This window comes from Eptesicus fuscus, chromosome 12, assembly GCF_027574615.1.
Source record: "Eptesicus fuscus isolate TK198812 chromosome 12, DD_ASM_mEF_20220401, whole genome shotgun sequence".
NCBI classification, from domain to species: Eukaryota; Metazoa; Chordata; class Mammalia; order Chiroptera; family Vespertilionidae; genus Eptesicus; species Eptesicus fuscus.
This window is the reverse complement of record NC_072484.1, coordinates 86,364,258-86,373,955: the sequence shown is the minus strand read 5'-3', so window position 1 is coordinate 86,373,955 and position 9,698 is coordinate 86,364,258. Positions and strand designations below refer to the sequence as shown.

Sequence of the window (9,698 nt, the reverse complement as noted above, 5' to 3'; positions counted from 1 at the left end):
GCCTGCAGCCCCTCCCCCTGGCCAGCCCGCCTGATCAGCCCCAATCAGGGCAGGCCAGCCAGACCCCACCTGTGCACGAATTTGTGCACCGGGCCTCTAGTTACAAATAAAGTCCTGAGAATAAATGAATGACTAAATGAAAACTAACATATACCTTAATATTCCAATGTATATCACACGCCTGCCTTCTGTTAAGATGTCTTGTGTGCCTGTGTATGTGTGTGTTTCTTTCAACAGAGGAAATTTAGAAATCTGTGTGTGTGTGTGTGTGTGTGTGTGTGTGTGTGTACATCTATCCATATATTCAAACACTTATGTTGTTCTTTTCACAGGATCTGCTCTTACAAATAGGATGTGAGAACCTTGAGAACATCTTTAAAGGACATATTGATGAATCCATAAAGGATAAGAAATAACAGGCAGAGCCCAGACTCAGTGGTTTGGAGACCAAGTCTTCCTCTTAGACATCTGGACCAGTTCCCTAAAAGCCTCCATTGCAGGATCTAAGGGACGGATGTAAAACCCTGCTGACTTCTTTGTGAATGCTGTTTGGTAAGTCTAGGTAAAGAGCTTTTGAGTTAAGTGCCCCTTGGCCACTAAGTGCTCCTTGGGCTGTTTTCAAGGGTCCAATTACTTGTAGAAAACAGAGTGGGTTTTTTCTTAATTCCTCCATGTCAGGAATGACCCAAACCATAACACATGGGATACCATGGCAAATGAAAACGGCTCCTTTGTAAGAGCCCTAAGCTTCCGACGCTCAACAACTTCAGAAAAAGTGAGTCGGCATGAAAAAAACAACACACATAATAAAGCCCTCTTTCGTTAGTTTCATTTATTTTCCTGTCAAGTGTCAAACTGAAGAGCGGCTTCTCACTTAGTAGAATAATAGGCAAGTAGAACCTTGAAAACCCGAGGGGAGGGAGCAGGGCTGGCTTTGTGAGTGTGCAACCTAAGCAGAAACTCGGAGCCCCATGCTGAGACAGGTCCCACACTTGGTTTAATGTTCCTCGATTGTCATCTTGAAATGGTTAATATTTGCAAAAGGAAGCCCACGTTTCCATTTTGCACTGGACCTCACAAATTAGTTAGCCAGTGCTGGGAACAAAGAGAAGTGGCATAGAAAAATGACACTTCTAAAACAGCTGCATGTCAGGCACCAGGCTCAGAGCTCAAGACAGTTATTTCATTCAATGTGCCACAGAGGGTAGGTATCATTCTCATTTTACCAAAGATAAAATAGGCCAGCAGACACTAAGCTGCTTCACTCAAGGTTATGGGTGACTCTAGTAATGGTAGACCCACTTTTCAGTTTTCCGTGGAAGAGAATTCATCAATAATGTTTCTCCCTTGAAGGAAATCATTCCCTCTGCCCATTTTTGTTGGTGCTTCGAACACCAGATAACCTGGAATAGGGAGAGTAAACATTCCTCAAATATATTAAGAAGCATAAAAGACTCACAGGAGCTAATATGTGTTGTTTTGTTGTGACTTAAGGGACTTTTTGGTTTGTTTATTTTTCAAGTGCTATCACCTTCCCTCCAGTTTAATGAATAGGCTCTAAACAGATAATTTCAGGAAATAAATATTTTAAGGCTGGAACATAATTGTATACTTAAGTGCAAAATCAAATGCAAGGCAGAATAAATGAAAGTATGCTTGAAACAATATTCATGGGGGGAGCATGGGGTTTTAGAGTGTAGCTGGTGGACAAAGAAACGATGGGGGGTGTATTTTAGAGCTTCAGACGTCAGGATACAACATTAAAAGTGACAAGCATGAACACTCATGTCAGTGCAGGGCGGGAAGGTACCTGCTTCTCTCCTACGTCCTGAATTGGCCGCATAGGGTTCAGCGGACGGACTGTAGACAGTGTTAAGGCTTCAACGTGAAGAGAGTGAGGGTATTTATGAGTGTCTGTATTTCATGTTGGCGGGTGGCTAGGTAGTCAGAGGTTGACCCTGGGGTCAAAGGGACAATTTGGATTGGCAAAAACACAGAGAGCTTGGTTTTGTAAGATCTTTGGCCTAGTGCAGTGGCTCTCAGTCGGGGTCCATTTTGTTCCCTAGCCCAGGGGTCGGCAAACCGCGGCTCATGAGCCACATGCGGCTCTTTGGCCCCTCGAGTGTGGCTCTTCCACAAAATACCACGTGTGGGCGCGCACGTACAGTGCGATTGAAACTTCGTGGCCCATGCGCAGAAGTCGGTTTTCGGCTCTCAAAAGAGATTTCAATCGTTGTCCTGCTGATATTTGGCTCTGTTGACTAATGGGTTGCCTGCAGGTCGGCAAACTCATTAGTCCACAGAGCCAAATATCAACAGGACAACGATTGAAATCTCTTTTGAGAGCCAACTTTTTAAACTTAAACTTCTTCTAACGCCACTTCTTCAAAATAGACTCGCCCAGGCCGTGGTATTTTGTGGAAGAGCCACACTCAAGGGGCCAAAGAGCCGCCTGTGGCTCGCGAGCCGCGGTTTGCCGACCACGGCCCTAGGAGATATTTGGCAACATCTTCAACTTTTCGTGGTCACGTCGGGGAACTGGAGCTCTGCACTATGGCACCCGTGGGTGGAGGCCAGAGACATTGTTGAATATGCTACAGTGCACAGGACAGCCCTTCGCCGTAAAAAATCACCACCCCGAAGTGTCAGTGGGGCCAAAGTTGGGGCGCTCTGGCCTAGTAGTGTTTATACCATCCTGCTCCCCACTCCCTAACGCCCTCCTTAGCTTAAGGTCCCCAGTTGTAAAAAAGAATTGGTCTTCAGATATGTGCTTTTAATTATAAATGACATTTCTTAGAGAAAGGAGGATATAGGAGAGGGAGGCAAGTGTTATTTAACTGCTTTTCACTGTGGGAATCTACATTCTGAAACTAAAGAGCAAATGAATGCATTTTCGAGAAAAGAGATTTCAGAAAAATATGCACATATTTACGGAGCATGTGAGTTGCCCGTAGGGAGAAAGGCTAATGAGTCAGAAATAATTTACAAGGCTTAGATGCAAAAACCAGAAAACACAGGAAGGCTTCAGATGGTTGAAATCACACTATAATTATGACACGCTGTTGTACAATGTGCATGTCATGCAGTATTTAATAACTTTCTTCCAAGGATCTGAAACTCTGTGCATAAAAGCTTCAAATGTCATGAAGAATCCCTCTCCCTCTCTCACCAGAGCTGCAGTTTCAAGCTTTCTTGGTATAACCTAAAAATATGTGCTGCTTCCCATGTGATTGTGGCTACAGAAGGTGTAAGAAGCTGGAGTTTTTCTAACAGTCAGCTCCTCTGTGCTTTGACCTTTTGTGGTTCTGCAGTTCTGATGAAAAGCCTGCATAGTCAGTTTAGTAATAACGTTTAAAATGTCGCTTGTTAGGGTGTACTGGATGGACTTCGCCTCATCATTTTGGATAGAGAGAGGTGGGAACTAAGGTGATCACAATACAAATCATTTGGTCCCAGCCTGTAAAGTCTGCAAACTTCAGTCGCTGAGAAAAAGAGAAGTACTTGATGTCATCTAGAAAGTAGGAGCAGAGTAACATAGGTCAGGTATACGGTGTTAAATTGATAGACATCTAACTTTAATATAACAATTGTAAGATCTCTTTCTGATTGCAAATGTAGTTTATGATCGTTCTAAATAATTTGGAAAACAGAAAGAAAATAAGCAATGGAAATAATCATAATAACCCATAATCCTGGTGCTCAGAGATAAACTACATTTTGCCTTTTTATAAAGCACAACTTAAAATAAAGTTTTTGTTTCGTTTCACAAATAAATTTCTGTACCTATTTCTTTACCAAACCACAAAACCACTGTGAGATGCACTGCCTGAATAAACAACACAGATAAAACTTAATAGACTTGTTTTTGATGTTATTTGAAGGAAATGAATTAATATTGTCTCATCATCTCAGAAATGTTAATAATCTCAATTTTTCTGGTTTAAATGAATATAAACTCTATAAAGGAAAATATTTATATTTATAGGATTTATTTCTTGAAGTTGATTCAAAGACTCTATTAAAGTGCTTATTAATCTTGAAAGTACTGCTTGTGCCTTTGATAAAACAAAAAAAAATTTTCAGCCATCATTTAAGACATTGTAGTGAGACAAAAAGGTATCAGGTATAAAGTGAAAATCCATCCTGCTCCCCACTGAACCTTGAGATAACCACTGTTGACAATATATATTAATACTAGAGGCCCGGTGCACGAAATTCGTGCACGGGGGAGGGTGTGTGTCCCTCAGCCCAGCCTGCACCCTCTCCAATCTGGGACCCCTCGAGGGATGTCCGACTGCCCGTTTAGGCCCGATCCTACTGGTATCGGGCCTAAACGGGCAGTCGGACATCCCTCTCACAATTCAGGACTGCTGGCTCTCAACTGCTTGCCTGCCTGCCTTCCTGATTGACCCTAACCGCTTCTGCCTGCCAGCCTGATCACCCCCTAAGCACTCCCCTGCCAGCCTGATTAATGCCTAATTGCTCCCCTGCCAGCCTGATTGCCCCTAACTGCCTTCCCCTGCAGGCCTGGTCCCTCCCAACTGCCCTCCCCTGCAGGCCTGGTCCCCCGCAACTGCTCTCCCCTGCAGGCCTGGGTCCCCCCAACTGCCCTTCCCTGAAGGCCCAGTTGCCCCCAACTTCCCTCCTCTGCCAGCCTGGTCACCCCTAACTGTCCTCCCCTGCAGGCTTGATCACCCCCAACTGGGCTTGGTCCCTCCCAAATACCTTCCCCTCCTGGCCATCTTGTGGTGGCCATCTTGTGTCCACATGGGGGCAGCCATCTTTGACCACATAGGGGCAGCCATCTTGTGTGTTGGAGTGATGGTCAATTTGCATATTACTCTTTTATTAGATAGAATACTTCATCCGCCTTCTTCTTGTAATAATACAGGTGGACATGGTGATAGTCATACTATGCAGAGTCTCTTCTTCACCAGGTTTTTTCATGTACTTTATCTCGAACATAATTTCTCTTCCCTGCAAGAAGATCTACTGCATTCTTTTAATGGATGCACTCTTTTACCAATTCCATACTGATAGACACTTATTCCTGATCTGTCGCTACAGTGAACATCCTTGTATACTTTGTATGTCTTTGTGCCCTTCTTCAGGAGTCTGATCCCACCCTTCCCTTGGACAAAGCTAATCTCCTAAAATTTTGTAAGAATATTATCTGTATCTTTTTAAATTAATAAGAATCATATGAAAAATAAAAGCCAGAAAAATTATTAAGAAGTCAATGGTAATGATACCTGAAGCCAGAATTGCTGAATCTCCAATCCATCGGGGGTGTTAGAAATGGAGCACTACCCACGAGCTCTCCCACCATGTTTGACATGGCTCCCAGTATCAGTAACTATCCAAGAACAAGAGCAATTGGTTCATTTTGGTGTCACTTGGGCAGTTACATTCACTCAGATAATGTAACTACCATGGTAGCTGTTACCTTTACTTGTGTAATGACAAAATGACAAATTAATAAGGAATCCAATCCACCATAGATAATACCCTGGTTTTGGACTTACACAGAATTACAAAATCAATACCTACTTAAGACATTTTTTAAAATGTTGACATAGGTTTCCCTACCTTCATGGAGTCACAGATCAAAGTAATGGAAAGACGAAGACAAGGAACTACCACAGACTGGCGAACAATAAGAAAATATAACAAATAAATGGAAGGTAGGATCCTGGATCATATCCTGGGACACTGGGGAAAAAGGACACTGGGAGAAAACTGGTGACATTGGAATAAGCTTTGTAGTTTAGTTAATAATTTTGTACTAATGTTATCTCTTGCTTTGGATAATTATAGTTATGTAAGTTGTTAACCTGAGAGAAACTGGGTAAAGGGTAAACAAACTATTTTATGAACTACTTTTGCAACTTCTGCAAGTCTATAATTATTTCAAAAGATTTTTAAAAAATTGCATTGGAAAATTCCTCAGGAAGTTGTTACTTCAGAGAGAGAGAGATAATATTTCTCAATGATTCCAACAGGGCCAGTTTTTCCTCCAACTTCAAAACAGAGCACTCTTTCTTCCGTTGAGCAGCAGATAAAGTGCAGCTGCTGGCTTGTGCCTTAGGAATATTTTGTACCAGAAATATATATCTTAAGATACAAGAATTAAACTTTGTGCAGCAAAGTGTTCATACTTGGAGAGGCCCATGGGAAGTGAGGCCAATTGAGACAAAGATTTATATTCTCATCTTATATTTGGGCCAGAATATTTGCTTGTTGAATGGAATATTGAGCTAAGTTGACTAGATAATTTAGAATTGGGGAATTTTTTCTCTTTCCATTATTTTTCTTTCTTTTGTTTAAATGTTTTTTTTTTTTAAATTGATTTTAGAGAGAGAGAAGAAGGGAGAGGGAGAAAGAGAAAGATGTGAGAGAGAAACATCGAAAGGCAGCCTCCTGCACCCCCACTCCTCACCCCCAATGTGCATGTGCCCTGATCTGGAATTGAACCAGTGACCTTTTGGTGCATGGGAAGACAATTCAACCAACTGAGCCACACCAGCTGGGCTAGTTTTCTTTCTTGTTAAGTACACACAGTTAAATTTGAATAAGTAAAATGTAGATAATCATGTGACTTCACTGTACTCCAAAATAGGAACTTCGCTAAATGGGTGACTGGAGAATTCGTTCTTTGAGATTACCCCGTAAGTGATAATCATTAAAAGGAGGTCCTTTCATTAGATAATCCATTATACCCCGTTTTATAATTACGTTCAGTAATCATCTACCACATGCTTGCCCATTTATCTATCTCTAGTCTAATACATAGCTCAACAAGGAAATGTCCTCCCTAGTTTGTAGTTGAGGGAATGGAGGGTCAGACAAGCTAGTAACTGGCTAGATCTAGGCTTCAAACTCAGATTGGACTGTCTCCAAATTTCTATTTATATTGGTTGACCTTGCAACAAATTCTATGCTTAATGAATTATGCCATAGTAATATTTCAGTACATTTCTTTTGACATATTTGAACTATCTTGTTAATTTTAAGAGGAAATGTGATATTTCATTTGAAAATTATCATGTATAATTATATTTTCTTCAACATAGAAATATATATGAAAATCCAAGGTATTCTAAGTTATGAAGTTACTAGGTTTTATTAGTAACAGAATGTATTTAGTTAATAAATTATATATTTCGTAAGTACATTAACTTAACTGTATCAAGATCCTAGAGTACCTTTTAATAATGTATAGTACTTTTTTCAAATTACAGGGGGAAAGTTAGGGAGAGGTGGGGGAGATAAGAAATCAAACGAAGGACTTGTATGCATGCATATAAGCATAAACAATGGACGCAAAACTCTGGGGGGTGAGGGGCATGTATGGGTGTGGAGTGGGGGGGTAATGGTAAGATATGTACACATATAATACCTCAATAAAAAAATGAAAAAATAATAATGTATAGTACTTCAGTACACTAAATGTGTTTTTTAAAAGCCAGAAAACAATATCAGTAATCTAAAGGAGTACCCAAAGTTTACTTTAAAAGTCTTGGGCCCTTTATTTACCATTCGGAATTATAGTGAAAAATTCATGCTAATATCCTTGGCACAAGGTTACCCTTTCAAAGCAGAGATAAAGAATCAGCCCTATTCTGATCTCACTGAGAGGTCCTACTAAGAAATTGAATTATGGATTTGGGGATGGAAAATATATTCAGATGAGCTTTAATTCTAGAATACAGATGCTCTATAATTAGATTGGTAGGCAAAGATCATCCCCTTGATAAAGAGAAAAAGAAAACTTTGTGGCTGTTGTTGCTTTCACCTTACAATTAAAAGTGACATAATTAGATACTTTAGCACCCTGTTATAAGATACAGGTTTAAACCTATCCCTTATGTCATGAAACCAACAAGTTTCATTCCCTGCTCCCAGCAGCCCTTTTCAGTGAAGCTGAAATGCATTGTAAGGGGTCCTGAGCTACTCTTTGCCTGAGCAGACACTGTTCTCTCAAGCTAAACAGAGCACATCACCACTCCTTATTTAAGTTTTCTAAGCTACAGCATGACCTAGCTGATCATCGTTTCTTAAACGTTCCTGATCACAAGAATTATCCAGGTACCAGTTTAAAATACCTTTCCCTAGGCATGTCATCTGCAAGTTCTAATTTAATAGTTTGGGGGGGAGCCCGAGGACCTGAATTTTAGACAAATGTCACCGGTGAGCAGGCATGTTTGAGGCACAAATTTAAAAAAAATAAAACATCTGTTATTCCTATGGAGTGTTATTAATGACTACTGGAAAGAGTAGGGACGTTGCTATTAGACACATTTCAGGCTTCCTCATTTACGAATTTTTAAATCTCTCCTTCAATGTCTGTTTTAAAGGTAATCATAATATCTATCTCTCAAATGTATTGTAAGTATTAAACACGAAGGAGCTGGGCTCTTGCTACACAAAGTGTGGTCTGTGGACCAGTCAGTAGCAGTCACGAGAACTTGTTAAAAATGTAGACTCTTAGGTCCTGCCCCAGACCTGCTGAATGGGAATAGGCATGCTAAGAAGAAGAAGAAAAAAGTAACTATGTATGGTGATGGATGTTAGCTCAATTTATTGTAGTGATCATTCTGCAATATATACAAATATGGAATCATTATATTGTACATCCAAAACTAATATAAAATGTCAATTATATGTCAATGTAGGGGGAATAAAAGCAAATTAAGTCTCCTTCCCAAAAAGAAGATGCCTGAATGATTCATATGCACATTAAAGCTGGCCAAGCGCTGACCTGGTCAATGAGTAAGTATACAGGAAGTGCTAGGTTCTTTCCTTTCCATTATATTCACTGCACTAATAATTTCAGTTCATCTGGGACTCATTGACTGTCACCAGCACTTCTTAACGTTGGTTTAAGCCCGTCAGGCCCACTTTCAGCCCTTGCACAGTGGAAAGGCATTCACGAATAAACAGATGCATGGGCTGGAGATTAAGCTACTGCAAAAGGTAACTGAGGATTTCATGTTCGGGGGTGAAGATGATCATGCACATTTTTCAGTCTTCTCTAATGATTATTTCCAAACTGGTATGTGCCTCACTAATAGTTTCCTACATAGCTTTCATACCATTTAGCAGTTGATACTAGCAGGGGAGGCCTATAGCTGTCACTGCTGGAACAAAAATTTGAGGAAGGTTTCATCCAGACCTTGCGTTTTTTTTTGTTTTGTTTTGTTTTCGCTTCGAGAGTTTATTATTGAACCCTGCAGAGTCAGGAGAGGAGAATTAGGTAGAACCTGTCTTACTGCATCAAAGACATTTTCAGTAATTGCCTGCATTGAGATGTACAGTACATGTTAGTACATGACAAATGAAAATGAAGGCTATATTTTAAACGCTGGGGGTGCACTCAGGAAACCATGAAAAAAAGGCTGGCTGCTGCAATAGTATTTTAGCTGGAGTGCTTATATTAAAACAGCAAATACATTTTGTTTGATGTTTAAAAGTAAACATTTATTTTGAGAAATAGGACTTACGATTCTAATTTAAACTTTAGAATTTTAATCTAATCCTCAGATTTTATTATCCTTATTAACTCATTGAATTCTCACATTGACAGATATTCCACAAAAATGTCTGGTGTTTCTTAAAAAGTGTGCTTCCCCAGAAGAACTTATTGAAATCTGGTGTGTGTAAATGTTCCACTGCTATCAGCGTAACTAGCTAGTTGA

The 9,698-nt window shown here is 40.2% G+C and overlaps 1 long non-coding RNA gene across 1 annotated transcript; it reads left to right on the top strand.

The window, feature by feature from the left end:
• The first annotated feature begins 364 nt into the window (after positions 1-364).
• On the top strand, positions 365-9,666 carry LOC129150987 (uncharacterized). The gene is made up of 3 exons (XR_008557788.1): positions 365-552; positions 8,676-8,772; positions 9,587-9,666. It is a non-coding gene; the product is annotated as an uncharacterized LOC129150987 (long non-coding RNA).
• Positions 9,667-9,698: the final 32 nt, after the last annotated feature.